This window comes from Talpa occidentalis, unplaced genomic scaffold, assembly GCF_014898055.3.
Source record: "Talpa occidentalis isolate TD23 unplaced genomic scaffold, MPIMG_talOcc4v2.1 talOcc4.2, whole genome shotgun sequence".
In the NCBI taxonomy this organism is placed as follows: domain Eukaryota; kingdom Metazoa; phylum Chordata; class Mammalia; order Eulipotyphla; family Talpidae; genus Talpa; species Talpa occidentalis.
The window spans coordinates 45,680,127-45,695,767 of NW_023602073.1; the positions used below are offsets into that span (position 1 = coordinate 45,680,127).

General features: G+C 48.6%; 1 protein-coding gene and 1 long non-coding RNA gene across 2 annotated transcripts in view; one reads left to right on the forward strand and one right to left on the reverse strand.

Annotated features, from left to right (window-relative positions):
* Window positions 1-15,641, reverse strand: part of LOC119252178 (patr class I histocompatibility antigen, A-126 alpha chain-like) — a 354,426-nt gene that overhangs the window by 120,625 nt on the left and 218,160 nt on the right. The window lies entirely within an intron of this gene.
* Window positions 368-1,558, forward strand: LOC129146436 (uncharacterized). The gene is made up of 3 exons (XR_008553175.1): window positions 368-505; window positions 646-691; window positions 1,240-1,558. It is a non-coding gene; the product is annotated as an uncharacterized LOC129146436 (long non-coding RNA).

The following is a 15,641-nucleotide window of genomic DNA, read 5'->3' on the forward strand; positions in this document are numbered from 1 at the left end:
AATGCCCAGGCCTTGTCAAGAGACAGCATGGGTAGTGCAGCCTAGAGCAAAACACTCAGGTAGGGGAGTGGTGGGGGGGATGGATCTTGTCTGCTGGGAGGCTTTCAGACCACAGGTAGGACTTGCCTTACCTTGTAATGGGAAGTACCATCCACACATTTGAGTTGCCCAGTCTGGAACTGATTGCTAACTCTCTTTTGTAAAGCATTTTTGAAAATGAATCACATTGTTCACCTTGATAATTCTGGTACTAGGGACCTGATTCCAGCAAATGGCAGAGGGGAAGTTCCCTGCTGAGGGCAGACCCCAGCAGGCAGTCCAGTTCCCTCTCATCTCCTTTCTTCATATTTTCTGGTCTTGCCCTAAGTGTCCAGTCACAGTTCTGGAAAATTCCCTGTGGTCCAGACTTGGAGATTCCTTTTGACGTCATAGCCTGACTCCTCCCTGGTCTCACGTGATGCTTCTTCCACAGGAGGACAAGGAGGAAGCTACTCTCAGGCTGCAGGTAAGTGTGGATCAGGGGTTTGATTCCTGAGCCCCTGGGGACAGTGTAGATGGAGCCCATGGGGTGGGGGGTCACCCATCAGTCCCATCTGTGGTCTCATCTCTGTGACTCTGACCAGGTTCTGTTTTGTTCTCCCCCAGGCGGCGACAGCGCCCAGAGTTCTGATGTGTCTCTCAGCCCCTAAAGGTGAGACCCTGGAGACCTGCAGTGGGAGGGGCTGGGGTTCTGCAGACAGGACAGCTGATGAAGTTCTCTGCCATTAATGAAGACTTGGAGTCTAAGTGAATTTGCAGCAGGGGAGCCTGGGGAGAGCCATTGAGAGCAGCTCTGCCTTTCACTTGCCCAGCCCAAGCTTTTATTGAAGATATAAACAAAGGAACAAGAATATAGCATGCAATTGTATTTGTGCTTATACAGATGAATAAGTTATTGCTGGAACAAGCTTTCCTGGTTAGTGGGGAACATGCACACATGGTAGCATGTCCTCAGAGAACAGGAGTCAGTTCTGGGAAGTTCTCTTTGCAGCACCTCCAATGTTCTGGTACTCCCTATGCAGAGTAAACAGGTGCTCTCCAAAAAACCCCAGCTCTCTTTAGAGGAGCAGTCTCCCAACACTGGAGCAGAGAGGATGGGACCAGGTTATGGGGAAGCTGTGAGGGGGACATTCTGAGGATGCAGTGGACTATGGAGAATGTCGACACTTACATGTTTCTTGTGATCCTTTTCCTTCACAGTGTGAGCCAGCTGCCTGGTGGGGGCTGAGTGATGAAGGATTTCTTCTCACCCGTACTTTGTGACTCTAAGATCTTCTGGTTTCGTTTGCTGCAAAAGGCATCTGAATGTGTCTCTGTTCTTATGAGATAATGTGAGAAGGTGGGGAGACTGGCCCAGCCCTGCCCACCAGGGCCCTCCCCACACTGACCTGTGTCTCTCCGTGAAGTAGCTTAGTCTGTGTCTACCCCGTCTTTGTGTTTTGCTCAAGAATAGTAACTACTTCCTTCTGGAAATAATAATTGAGTTCTGAAATTAGTTTTTGGAAGCTTGCCTGATCGATTGGGGGGATAATAAAAATGATTCCTAAAATTTGAGATGAAATAAATGGGAAACATTCCAGAATCACGTATTTGCTGTGCTGAGTCTGTGCAGGTGGGGGCAGGAGATGCTGTAAGGAGCCGAGGGGGACGGGGCCTGTGTCCAATCGGGGCTCAGTGTGTCATGGGCTTTGACTGGTCACTCATCAGAGGTTGTGTCTCTGCTCCTTTGTCCTTGTTCTTAAGTAGCACTTGTCCCAGCAGGGCCTGTGATCGCAGGGACTCAGGCCCCACCTGGCCTTGTGCTGTCATGTCTGGGCCAGGAGTGCTTATGGGGCTGGGTCAGCCCAGGCTTAGCTCAGGGTCTAGCCTTTCTATGGATTCCTATTTGCTACTTTGGCTTTTTTTGTTTGTTTGTTTTGATTTGTGTCTATTCTTTTGTTTTTTTTTAAAGATTTATTTATTTATTTATACATGCACTGGGTACAGTCAGAAGTGCGGGAGGGTGAGAGAATTCACCAGAGCCAGAGTGGGGAGCAGAACAGGCAGACTAATGAAGTACGCCGCTGCAGGGAGCAGCGGGCGAGACAGGAGAGGTCTACCACGCCATGTGGGTATCTCCCTGGCCAGCCAGGAATCAAACCTGTGCTGCAGAGGCTGCAGACATCTTCAAAGCTCTGTGTTCAACCCGCTACACCACCAGGGAGGCCCAGAAATGATAAATTTCTAACTAGTTCTGAGCAAGTGACCTGGCTCACTGGAGGGTTATGGTGGGAATGGGGTGTGATTTATTTTGCTACATAAATTCTTGAGTATAAAATTTTCTTCTGTGCTCATGAAATAATACTTTTAAAATTAAATCCTACTGCAGTCTCTTCAACTGTATAACACTTCACAGATAATGTCCTAATCACATGCTAAGCCCAGAGCAGCACGTCTGTCACATGATGAACCTGCTCATCATCATCTCTCATGGCCCATGGCTGCACATTTGGGTCACCCTTGGTGGTGTCCATGCTGCGGATTTTAGACAAGTGTACAATGATGTGGATACCATATTGTGTTGTACACAGTAGACTCACTGCCCTCGATATCATCTGTGTTCCAAGGAAACAGAAGCAAAGAGAGACCAGTGGAGCCACATCAAACTGCAAGCTCCTGCCCAGCAAAGGAAACTGTCATTACATGTAAAGACACCCAATGGGGGGGAGACATCTTGCATGTCATACATCCAAGATGTGTGAATAATACATATAACTCAACACCCAAAAACAGCCCTATCAAAAATGGGGAGAGGAGCTAAGTGGATACTTCTCCAAAGAAGATACAGATGGCCACAGGCACACAGAAAATGCTCCCATCACACATCATCAGGGTATGCAGATCAGAACCACAATGAGGCACCACCTCCCTGTGAGGGGGCCCCTGTGAGGGGCTCCTATTAACAAGACCAGAGACAACAAGTTTTGGCAAGGTGTGGGGAGGAAAGGAACCTTCACACATCATTGTGGGAAATGGTCCAGCCCCTATGGAAAACGGTATGGTGTTTCCTCAAAATATTAAACATAGATCTGCCAGAGGACCCAGCATCCATTCCTTGGGGTTTATCCAAAAAATGCAAAACTCATTTCAAGGGCTATGTGCAATCTTGTGTTCATTGCAACAATATTTACAATAGCCAAATTATGGAAACAATCTATGTGCATAAAATAGATGATGGGAACTCTTGTGGCAGGTCCATGATATCTTGAATTTACAACAACGTGGATGGAAATGGGTAAAAGTGTGCTAAGTGACATAAATCAGGAGAGCCACAAATACCAGATGACATGACTCGTATGTGTAATATACAGAAACCAGCAAAGGAACAGAGAAAACCTAACCAAGACCATGGAGTCTGGCTGCAGAATGGAGGCTCCCAGAGGGGCTTGAGGGTGGGGACAAAAGGAGTAAGAAGGGCCTCCCCGGTGGCCCAGTGGTTGAGCGCTGGGTTGCGAAGCTGCCCGCAACCACTGCGGCACCGGTTTGATCCCTGGCTGCTCCCCAGCCACCAGAGGAAGGTCCCACATAGCGCGCAGACCTCTCCCATCGCCTGCTGCTCCCCTCAGTAGTGTGCTTCGGTCCTTCTGCCTGCTCTGCTCCCCGCTCTGGCTCTGGTGAATTCTCTCACCCTCCCGCACTTCTGACTGTACCCAGTGCATGTATAAATAAATACTAAATAAATAAATAAATAAATCCTTAAAAAAAAAGGAGTAAGAAGGTCCAGAGGAATATAGTGGAGGACTCTGGGTGCATTGGAGGTGGGGGTTGAGAGAACCTGCATCTAAGGATGTGAGTCTCCGATTTTGAGTCATGTGCAGTGTGTAAACACGTGTTACTACAAAAAAATATAGTAAAAAAAAAAAAGCAACTATTTTAAACCAAGAGAAAAAAAATAACTTGTCTCCTCCATCCATCACTGACCTCAGGACTTTACCTTTCCTCCTCACTGTCATTCAGGCTGAGGGGCTGGTTTCCCACAAGGGCAGAGGCAGGAGGTGCAGGGACTCCTGGGGCTGCTCAGACTCCGCCGAGTAGAGACACTGCAGAGAGGGCAGCTCTGAGGGGACCAGAGACAGAGGGTCAGAGTAACCCCCAGTGCTGAGTGAGGGTCTGGTTCCCAGGGAGAGGGGAGTGAGTGTGTGTGTGTGTGTGACGGGAGAGACAGGGCACACAGCATAATGCAATGGGAGGACAATTGCACATCAAGCTCAAGCATAAATTAATTCCAGTCCCATAAATTAATTCCAGAGTGAAGAGTGTCAGGCAACACCCCAATAAGTACAGTTTCGTGGAGCAGCAGGTTTGGAGCAGGACTTGAGGCAGCAGAGGATCTGGAGACAGGACGGTGTTGGGACTATTCCCATGGTTAGATGTAAGGATCCTGGATGGGGCCCTGCTGGGCTGTGGGGGCAGCTCCCCCTGACAGCTCCCTCTCTCCTCCTCTAATGCCCACTCCAGGCTCATCTCCTTTGGAGTCAGGGAGCTCCAGCCTGGCAGCCCCACTGTTTCCCAGCGGTCACTTCCTCCATGGGCGCAGCTACTTTCTCTCTAGACCAGAGCTGGAGGGAGTACCACAGGCTGAGAGGGAGGAGTGTGTGCCCTGCTGGCCTGGCCCAGGGGCAGGATTAGCCCAGGTTATACCAGTTCCTGCGCTGAGACTTTGTCTACAGTCCAGGAAGGGAGGAGAGGATAACCCTTCATGTGGGGAAGGGAGAGGATCTCAGATAAACCCAGGCTGGTTCCCCCACCTCCCTCCCTCCCTTCCTCACTGCTGTGCTCAGGATGATAGTCCTGGTCCCCACTGGAAAAGGAGGCAGAAAAAGAGTGCTGTTACCACATTAGCCACCGGGATTGGAGGTAAGAGTTTTCTGTTTTACTGTAACAGTTCTATTATCTTTTGTGGTTATGATGATGTGAAATAGAGAACTGTGGAAGAGGGAGAAAATGTTAACCCAAGCAAACAATAAAAGCAGGACAAAAAGGCAAAAAATGAAACAAAATTAATATTTTACCTCAGCCCCACCCTCACCCCCTGCTGTGGAGCTGCAGTGAGGAAGGGCCTCAGGGCTGAGGGGTCTGAGGCCTCAGTGTGGTCACACTCACTGGAAACATCCAGAGTGAGAGTTGGGTCCTCTTGGTGTTGGGCGCCCACTACCTGCCCAGGCAGCCATATGTGATTAAGTTGAATTTAAAAATTCCTCCTGATGTTGCTCTTGTGATGGAGGGAGACGAGGGGAGAGAGGAGGTGATGACAGAGGCTGGGCCCGAGACTGCTGCAGACATGACCAGGTTCTGACCTCTGTGTTCAAACAGAGTAAATGTAAATCTTCACATAATAGCTCTTGAAATACCTGAAATCTTTGTTCTTGAAGAGGGTAAATGCCACCAACAGACATTGTTTTCAGTATGTGTTTGATGGAAATGTCCAAACCAGTTATTACCAGAAACAAGAGTCCTCTGAGCTGCTTTTTGTTAATTAATTTCTTAACTCAAATAACCTGTATTTGGGGTGCCACCCTCCAGGCACTGGGGCACAGAGTGAGCAGTCCAGGGACTCTGTGTGTCTGTAACTCAGGGTCCAGCTGGAGACAGACCCGGGGAGCAAAGAGCAAGGGGACCCTGACCTGGGAGGAGTTGGGCCTCCTCCCTGAGAAGGTGAGAGGTGACCTGAGCCCCAGGGGGAGCAGGAGGTGACAGGGAGGTGAGTCACCCTGAGGAGACAGGGTAAGGGTCCTGGGTGTTGGGTGCGGGCAGGTCCAGGGCTGGCATGCACAGGAGCTGGAGCTGCTGCAGCAGGTGCTGAGGGGCGTGGGCCTCTCCCTGGGCCTGGACTCCAGCCCGTCCCCCCAGCACGCGGGTGGGACCCACACAGGGACTCCCCCCCAGAGCCTCAGTTTCCTCACCTGTGTGTGGTGGGGTTAGGGACCTGGTGAGGATGGGGAGCTGATGCCTGTGAGTCTCAGCTCAGGGCCTGGCACATCGTGGACACTCAGCCCCTGTCTGCTCTCCTGGCTGCAGGGAAAGGTGGGAGAGAAAGTGGAGGTGATGCCAGGCCCTGTGAGCCCTCCCTGCCGGGTGTGGGGAGCAGAGAAGGCAGGTGAGGGTCCATGTTGAGAAAGGAGTGAGGCGCCTTAGGGAGCAGAGACTGGAGAGGGTGAGAGTGTGCGGGGCAGGGAGGAGGTTTTTACAGCAAGACCAGTGCAGGTGTGGTCACCTCCACCCTGAGTCTCTCCTCTTCTGTTCCTTTGTTCCCCTTCCTCACCTACCTTGTGGGACAGGCATGACCTCAGGCCCACAACTGGACCCTCCTGGCAGAGGGGACTTACAGCATCTGCCTGGAGACAAGGGCCCCTGGGAGCACCTCCTGTGGCCACAGCTTCTGCCAGGCCTGTCACAGCCGAGTCACTCTCAGACCCACCAAGGGCCATGTGCTGTCCATGCTGCCAGGAGCCACCCAAGAGGGAACAGCAGCCCCAGTGGGTTTGTCCTATAGGGGCAGATTGTCCTCTGGGGGCAGAATTGGCCAGTGGCCATTTTCCAATAGCTACATAAATGAGGATCCCTGTAACCTAGTGCACTCAGTGGGGTGTGGCTGACTTTGCTGAGGCCACTTCAGTAGCAAGGTTTGAAACATGCCATGGGGAGAGAGGCCCATGGTGTGCCAAGCCCCAAGCTCAATGCGCAGCCTGTGGGCATCCCTGAGCTCTGGCAGCGTTGACCTGGGCTATGCTGTGGTAGGTGGTAGACCGGCCTGGTGGGCTGTGATAGACGGGTGCCTGCTCTGGGTGCTCAGGTGAGCATTTGGCCCTGCTGAAGCCCACTCCTATTGTGATTCCTGCTGCCATGGGGAGAGGGGACCTTACTGTGGGCAGCCTGTGGGCCTGTCAGATGGGCTCTGAGTGACAGCGTCCTGCACTCCAGGGTGAGACTACCTGACCTCAGGCATCTGGACACACTGGCAGGTGTTTCATTTATGAATACAGAGCCAGAAATGTAAATGGACCAATCAGAATCAAGCTCTTTCTCACGGGTGCCATTCAAGGTTTATGAGACCATTCATGGCTTTAAATGGACCAATCTGATTGGAGCTCAACTGGCACCAACCAAACAGCCGACTCACTCTCAGACCCACCCAGGCGCCACGTGCTGTCCATGCTGCCAGGAGCCACGCCAGAGGGAACAGCAGCCGCACTGGGTCCTGGTCAGTTTGTGCTCTGGCCCCAGCTCTGGAATTCAAGGATGAGAATGCAGCACAGGAATGGGGTTTTGTGAGCCGCGTGGGAAAAGCGTATTTTTCTATTTCTGGAGGACCAGAAGGGTGTGGTTTACAACGATCTTAACCACTACGGTCACCCAGTGCTGCAGAAGGGGAAGGTTCTGGGTCTTATAAGGTAAAATCTATTACCTTATAAGGTAAAGTCTATTACCTAATGTCATTCTGCATTTGTGACAAATCTTTGGTAACTTGCTCCATTATGGATTAACCCATACCATTCTAGAAAGATAAAGTTCTGCATTTTTTTCTCTGCATTTGCAATATTTTATTTTTATTTTTTATATTTATTTTCTTATGTCATTGTTAGTTTTTAGACAGTATTTGATTTCTCCCCTCAGGTGTAGTTCCCACAGTTCTCCCCCACCCTGGCACCTGTGATCCATCACCACAGTGCGTTGTGCTCCTCCCTACCCTGTGTGACTCCTACCCCTCCCCTGCTCTGTTGTATGCATCAGATCTACGTCAGCTTGTGAGGTTTATCTTCTTCTTAACCTTTGTTCATTTCTCTAATTCTCCCTATAAATGAAACCATCTGATGTTTGTCTTGTTCCTTCTGACTAGTTTCGCTTAGCATAATCCTTCCAGCTCCATCCATGTTGCTGCAAATTATGAAGTTTATCTTTTTTGATCTCTGAGTAGTATCTTCCTGACCTACTCATCTGTGCAAATCAAAACCACAATGAGACACCAATGCACACCTGTGAGAAGGGCCCATATTAAAAACAAACAAACAGAAGCAACACATGCTGGTGAGATGCAGTGGGAATGGAGCCTCTTCCACTGTCAGTGTGATTGCAAACTGCTCTGGCCAGTCAGCTCTAGAAATGATCCCAGGTCCTCCATCTCCCTCATACTGTTTCCTCAGCTTGTCAGGGAGGAGGGTCTGTTCATCAGAGGCCGCTCACAGGTGCCAGCAGGAGGGTCTCTCAGTTTGGGGACCCTCTGACCCTGGAAGGGGGTATGTAGGGGTCACCAAATTACTGACCTTTCTTTCCCTCAGGTGTAAGGGGATGCAGTTTCCAGTCCCATAGCTGTGTCCTCAAGATGCTCACATGACTTATTACCCTTCATGGTACTTCTGATAAAACTGACTAGAGAAGTTATAACACTCATAATGTGATAAGGTGGCACTGCTGAGAGCAGAGTCAGGATTTAAACTCAGTTTTCCTTCATCTGAGATCATGTTCTTTGCTGCATCATGTTCTATAGCTTTTCACAGTGATCTGACAAAAACAACAGAATCCAGTTGAGATTATGAGCCTACTGAAAAAAACTACCCTTAATAGTTTCACCCAATGGCAGAGTCACTCCAGGCAGGTTTCTGTCCCTTCTCCCTCTTTTAAATAAATCTCCCTCCACTGTGACCAACCCCCCATTTCTTCTTCCAGAGACCACGTCCTTTGACTGGGGGCAACACCAGGAAAATCCGGGAGCAGTTTCAGCAGCAGGAACAAGCACCAGGACCAGAGGTGAAGCCCCTGGTGAGCTAAAGAGCTTGAGTCACACCTGGGCCATAACCTGAGGAGGGGCGTCTCCTCCCCCTGAGTGATGCACTCTTGGGAGCTGGTCGGCCCCTCCCTCCCCACTCTGTGGAAGTTCTGGTGCTGTGATCCCCACAGGCCCAGGAGAGGAGTCTCCTGAGACCAAAGTTTCCCTGAGAGTCATTCTCAGAGTCTACAGGGAGATAACCTGTAGATCTTGAGAAAAAGGCAATGTGACTACCTCTGTGGATTTTAATTATGTATAAAAAAAACTTTTGTAAGATTAGAGAATGTAAATTTGTCATGTCACTGATCTCCATGTCTACTTGAAATCTTCTTTGAAATTCTCCAACCATAAGATGTAAAATTCTCACCTGGTAAAAGAACAAAGAAATACTTGACAACAACTAGGTCTAGGCCATTTCTAAGTATAATAAGTGAGATCAACGTCAAACTAGGAGAATCAATAAAAGAAAACTTAAAGGAGAAAATTGGAGTTTTACGGAGATTATAAATCTACTGAACAAACTACTTCTTCATGTGCCCAAGGAAGTGTGTTGTAATTTACTGGACAATTTTGATGCCAAAAACTGGCCTCTTAACCTCAGCCAACAAAAGGAAACAGTTTGAGGAGAAGGAAAGTAGTTTAATTTGTCTATAAACTGAGGTGGGCAGAAGACTCATGTCTGAAATACCACTGTCCTGCTCTTTGGCAGAGGGCAGGGGTATTTATGAAAAGGAGTAAAAAACAGGGGAGGTGGGCAAGGGTCTGCAAAGGGGAGACAGGAAGGGTAGGCATGTCCTCTTGATGCAGGCATATGGAGATCTGGGGGGACTGGCAAAAGTCACTCTACTTTGTTAACCCTTTGGTGTTTAATTTCCATATTATCATCTGAGGAATGTTCTTTCTTTTCCTTAGAATACAGGAAGACAAACTGGTTAAACAAACAAACAAACTTGTTAAGAGAAAAGAGACACTCACCAAAACAGACTCCTACCGATTGGGAGAAAATTTTGCACACAGTACAACAGATAAGGGACTGGTTACAAAGATCTACAAAGAGCACATAGAACTCAACAAAAACAAAGTAAACAATCCAGTCAAAAAATGGGCAGAAGAACTTAAGAGACACTTCTCCAAAGAGGAAATGCAAACAGCCAATAGGTATATGAAAAAATATTCAACATCACTTATAATCAGGGAAATGCAACATCAAACCACAATGAGATACCATCTTACACTAGTGAGAATGGTACATAATTAAAAAATGAAAACAGGGGCCTCCCTGGTGGCGCAGGCAGTTGAGTGCTGCTGTGAAGCTGTCCACAGCAGCCTCTGCAGCACAGGTTCCATCCCAGCTTGCCAGCGAGAATACCACATGGCGAAGTAGACCTCTCCTGTCTCGCCTGCTGCTCCCCTCAGCAGTGTATTTCGTCAGTCTTCCTGTTCTGTTCCCCACTCTGTCTCTAGTGAATCCTCTCATCCTCCTGCATATCTGGACTGTACGCCACTTCTTGTATAAATAAATAAATCTTTAAAAAAAAAAAAGGGAAACAAATGTTGGTGAGGATGTGGGGAAAAGGAACTGTCCTCCACTGCTCATGAGAGTGCAAACTGGTCCAACCACTATGGAAAGCTGTGTGGGAGCTCTTCCGCCTACTAAAAATGGAGCTACCATATGACCCAGCAATTCCACTCCTAGGAATCTACCCAAAGGACACTAAAACATTAATCCAAAAGGATACCTGCACCCTTATGTATATTGCAGCACTATTCACAATAGTTAAGCTATGGAAACAACCCAAATGCTCCAAAACAGATGACTGGATCAAGGAGATCTGGTACATATACATAATGGAATACTATTAGCAATCAAAAAGATAAACTCATGCCAATTGCAGGTACATGAATGGAGCTGGAAGGGATTATGCTCAGGAAATAAGTCAGAAGGAAAAAGAAAAATATCAGATGGTTTCACTTACAGGAGGAATATAGGGGAACCAAATAAGGGATCAGGTAAAAAAACAATAATAATTCAAGAAAACAACAAAATTAGGCAACCATAAATCAGAGACATTCTGCCAGGGAGGGCAGGGAAAGGGATCAAAACAGGGGAGAGAGGAGCACAGGGGACTATGGTAATGGCTCACAGGGGAATTGCTGGTGGGAATTTTATGGGCAATACACAATGGTGTAAAAGATATAAATAAAAAAACCAAATTAATAAAAAGGATTAATTATAAAAAAAAGGCACAGGGATGCTTCTCTGGAGGGGCGGGAAAAGAGACTGTCATTGTATCACCTTCTGTGGGTCAGGCCTGTTGAGACATAATTTCACATCTTCCCAACAATAATCCATCAGGCACCTTCTATCCTTGATAAAGAAAATGATGCTCAAAGAAACACCCTATGTTCCCCTCCCACTGCCTGGAGTCTGCTGAGCCAGAAGCCCCCCAGCCCTGGCACCCCCTGGGGTCTCATAGTCTGTGCCCCCACCCCCAAGGGCTGCCTCTCCAACCCCACAGCCCTGAGCCCAGGAGACACGTGGACCAGACAGACCCAGAACAACACTGGCTTCCCCAGGCCTGGGTAGGAGGGACATGCAGGTAGGGGACCCCCATGTTTAGCCCACTGTTCTCTCCCTCCCAGGGGGACCTTCACAAGGTCACAGAGTAGTGGAAAAGGCAGGGCTGCCGGCACCTCTGTGTGAATATTTTGTGGGGGCCAGGCAGAACCCAATACCCACACCCCAGGGACCCAGGATCTAATTCCTGGTGATGGGGTCTGTGTCCTGCTCCCAGGACTGGTGAAAATACCACGCAGAGCTGCCCTGTGCACACAGCCTAAAGGGAGGGGGAGAGGGGCTTATAGAATGACCTAGGTGAGACTCTGGATCCACATCCAGCTACTGGAGGGACAGTGACCCTGAGCCTGCGGTATGATCCTCATCAGCCCCCCAGAGGGGCAGCCCTGACTGGGCTGTCTCCCCTCTGGGCAAACTCGGCCAGTGGGCATTTTCCTGCAGCCACATGACCTGAGGCTGGAAGTGGTGACTGTCTCTGCAGGGCGTGTGCTGACACCTGGCATCTTCCTTCTCTGCTCAGCCCTGAAAGTGACACTAAATAAGGGAGGGGACGCTCCAGACAGTCAGGGCTGCGGGACATGTGAAGACTTGAACTGGAAAGATCTTCACGGTCATTCTCACTATACCTGTGAGGGGATCAATGAAAAGACCGTCAGGCCAGTAATGGCAGAACCTGGACACAGCCGGGACCCTGACTCCCCATCCCTGCTCATCACCTGATGCCTGAGGAAGGACAGAAGCTGAGGGTCCTGGAGAGGAGCTGGACACTCACCTCCCCCTGCTCTTCCCTCATAGAAAACATAGGGCCCAAATGGAGACAAACATGTAGGCCACAGGAAGCCATTTATCTATAACGAGAATATTCCTTTTCCTAGGTTGAAGGTAATTCATGGTATTTGACTATAAGTTTTACAGACTGATGACAATATTCATTTAAGAATATTCATTTAAGTAGCAGAAGGTATCAGTTTTCTCTGCAAACATTTCAAACCTTCTCACTAAAAGGTTATTGTTATGACAGAATTCTGGTAGGGAGCCAGGCAGCACTCAGAGAGGAGGAGGGAAGATCTTTGCTTACAAGGGCAACCCCAGAGATTTTTCTCCAAAGTCTGAGCCCGGGCAATCAGGTAACAGAGTATTTATTGCCCAAGCAGGGGCACATTTGCACCTGAAGCAAGCAGGGGGAACAGAAGCGGGAGACTCCTAAGCAGTTATCTAGGGTGCATAAGTCAGGTGTGTGGCCTTGAGAGCATTTATCAGTAACCCCCTGGATCTTTAGTCTACATTGTGGCTTTGTCTCAACATAGCTTCAGCTAATGAACAGGTCAGTCTGCCATTATTAGTACAGAGGGAAAATCAGGCAGGAAGTTTCAAATCAAAAGGACACTAACTTTTGGAGTTGGTGGTGTCCTGGGTGGTGAAGTGACATAAACACTGTTGTTATAGCGTGGGGAGGATTTCAGGACAGACACCCTGCGGATGCAGCACAGGTACAGGAGGAAGCTCTCCAGGGTGAGGCCTGTGAAGCACACCTGTGAGAGACCTAGTGAGGGTCCACAGTCAACGCAGATGATCCTAATCTATAGACAGTTATTAAATATTTGTGAATGAAACCATGACAGACCAAAGCTTGAAGGCCTGTGGTGGGAAACAAATGGCTTGAAAAGCATCATGGGAAAGTTTCATAATCTTTGGTGAAGGAAATGACTTAATTTTTTAAATAAGTGAAGATTTCCTTTTAGTAAACAGCAGTCATGGCCGTCAACCCAGAGAGAGGCCAAAGGACAAGCAGGATTTGTGAACTGCAGGTGGAGTGTCACCATCAGGCAGACCCTCTGGCTTCTGCAGCCACAGATAGTGAGGATGGACATTAAGGGCAGAGATGCTCAGAGACCCCCCCCCTCCCCATGTGGATACTGCAGACACGGGGGTAAGGTCACCTCCAGGGCCCCATTAGAGCTGCTCTTCCACCAGAGGGAGCAGAATAGAAGGAACTGGACACACTGCTGTGGCCTCTGTGGCGTCAATGAGGTATAGACTCCTTTTTCTGAGATTCATTTCTCTCCTGTGAAGAAGCAATTCCTCTGCCTTTGCTTCCAGAGTCACCATGAACAGTGAAAGCGCTCTTTGTATACTGTAAGGTGATACTAAATTCAAGCTGTTTCTATAATAGTCATTAATAATAAGGACATCTCCAGTTCCACTGGATAAAACTGAGCCACAGGTCACTCCCTCAATCTGCCCTGCGTCTACCCTGGGTCAGTATCTGGGGCCTTCTTTTCATCCGTGACCCTGACCCTCAGTCTCTCTGTGGCAGGAAGCGGTCCTGGCCCAGGACACTGCACACCTGGAACGCCTGCTCTCTGAGGATGGAACACGTCATTGTGATAGTCTCTGTGCCAGGGCCCGTGTTCATACCCAGAGATAGGACACCAGCCCTAGTGCTGGGTATAAGGGTCCCTCCCTGCCCTGCCAGAGACCCACTGCTGACAGTGACACTGTCATAGGAGGACACTGCAGCTGCGGTGGCTGCAAAGTCATTGACAATAAAGGACCAACTCTCCCTCTGCAGGAGGAGGGCATCTGGGCTGTGAGGGTCACCAGGGGACAGGTCTGGGCTCTCACATCCCAGAAACCAAACTGATCCTGTATGAAAATCCCCAACGACAGAGGTGACCTTGGATTTCAAAAAGGACAGGTGACCATCACTAGGACAGGAAGAACAGGCCATCATTTTTACTTTTCAGGATCTTTCACAGGGAAAACAGCCCCATTCCTTGGCCTCTGTGGACCAGGGCACAGCTGACCCTGTGATCCTGGCAAGGACACGGCTTTCCCATGGCCACTCATGAGAACTTGCTCAGAGTTAATTAACTACCAGCTCAGGGCTCCTGTCATGTTCATCCCACATTGGATCAGTGTAGGAACAGGTATATCATCCTCCCTGCACCACATCTGTGTGGATTACGAGGATGGAAGTTCTGTGTTATCCGGGACACTGGATCTGCCCACTGATGATAGTAGGATCCATGGCAGGTGCTCCAGGTCCTAATCATCGTTCATTTCCAACCACAGACCTCACCTAGATCCCCCACTTGCTGGGGACCAGCCTCCGGCAAAATGTCATGTCAGGGGTTCCTGAAAGGATGAGACGGCGTCGGCGAAAACGAAAGGGCTGAGAGGAAGGGGATGAGGTAGAATGAGGAGACACTGACACTTGGTGAGGTGCTAGTATCTTCTGCCAAGAGGCTCAGCAGGTTCTTTATTTATACATTTTTTGCAAGCAGTGAGATGACATTATCATGTGCATAGAAGCAAAGTAGAAACAATCAGTGCATCTCTTTTTCCATGGGCTTTTGGCCACTACGTGCTCTCAGCAAGAAGGCAACCTTCAAGGTTAATAAAAAACTAAGCCTTACACTAGAACTCATTGTTTCAGCTAAACAGTAACCTAAGACAGTAGATAGCTGCCAGTACATCCCTATCAGCTAAAGCCTAAGCAAGAAAAGACTTTTCTTATCCTCATGGCCTTCACACCAGGGGCTGGCTGCTACTCAGCTATCAGAACTTCTTCTACCTAGAAACTCCTTAACTCAAATAGCTTCATTTAAACACTTTCCCAAGAAACTTCAAGAGAAGGCAAAAGAAGGACCTACTATAATTATTGTATTGTAATGCTTGTCAGGCATGTTCAACAAACCATCTCCCATTGTCAAGTGGGCCAAACTGCCCAACAACTAATTTCTAAACAAACAATTTTGTGCCATTTACTGACAGTATGCTGATACATATATTCATTGCCTAATATACTTCCTGATAAATTTTTCTCTCTCTATGACCAAGAACAAAAAGCAAAGGGATGCCAGATCTTCAGCCCCACGGTGTGAGCCTTTTCTCTTAGCTGCTTGTCAGTATCCTATCTGGCTGGGGCAACAATGCCCCTGCAGCACCCCATCATCTAAAGTGGTTCTGAAACCTGAGGTTTCAGAAAATTTACGATGATTGTCAAAATGCAGATTCCTGGGCCTCCCCAACCAGATGCAACACCTCTGGACAGAGCTTGAGAATCTTCTCTCTGAGATGAGCTCCAGCTCTCTGGGGATCCCACTTTAGAGAATCATTGTCCTAGAGCAGAACTTCTGAAAATCTAGAGGAAAGCACATAAGAAGGATCTTATTAAAATGTAAAACTTGATCCTGTCATTCTGGGGCTGGTCATGAA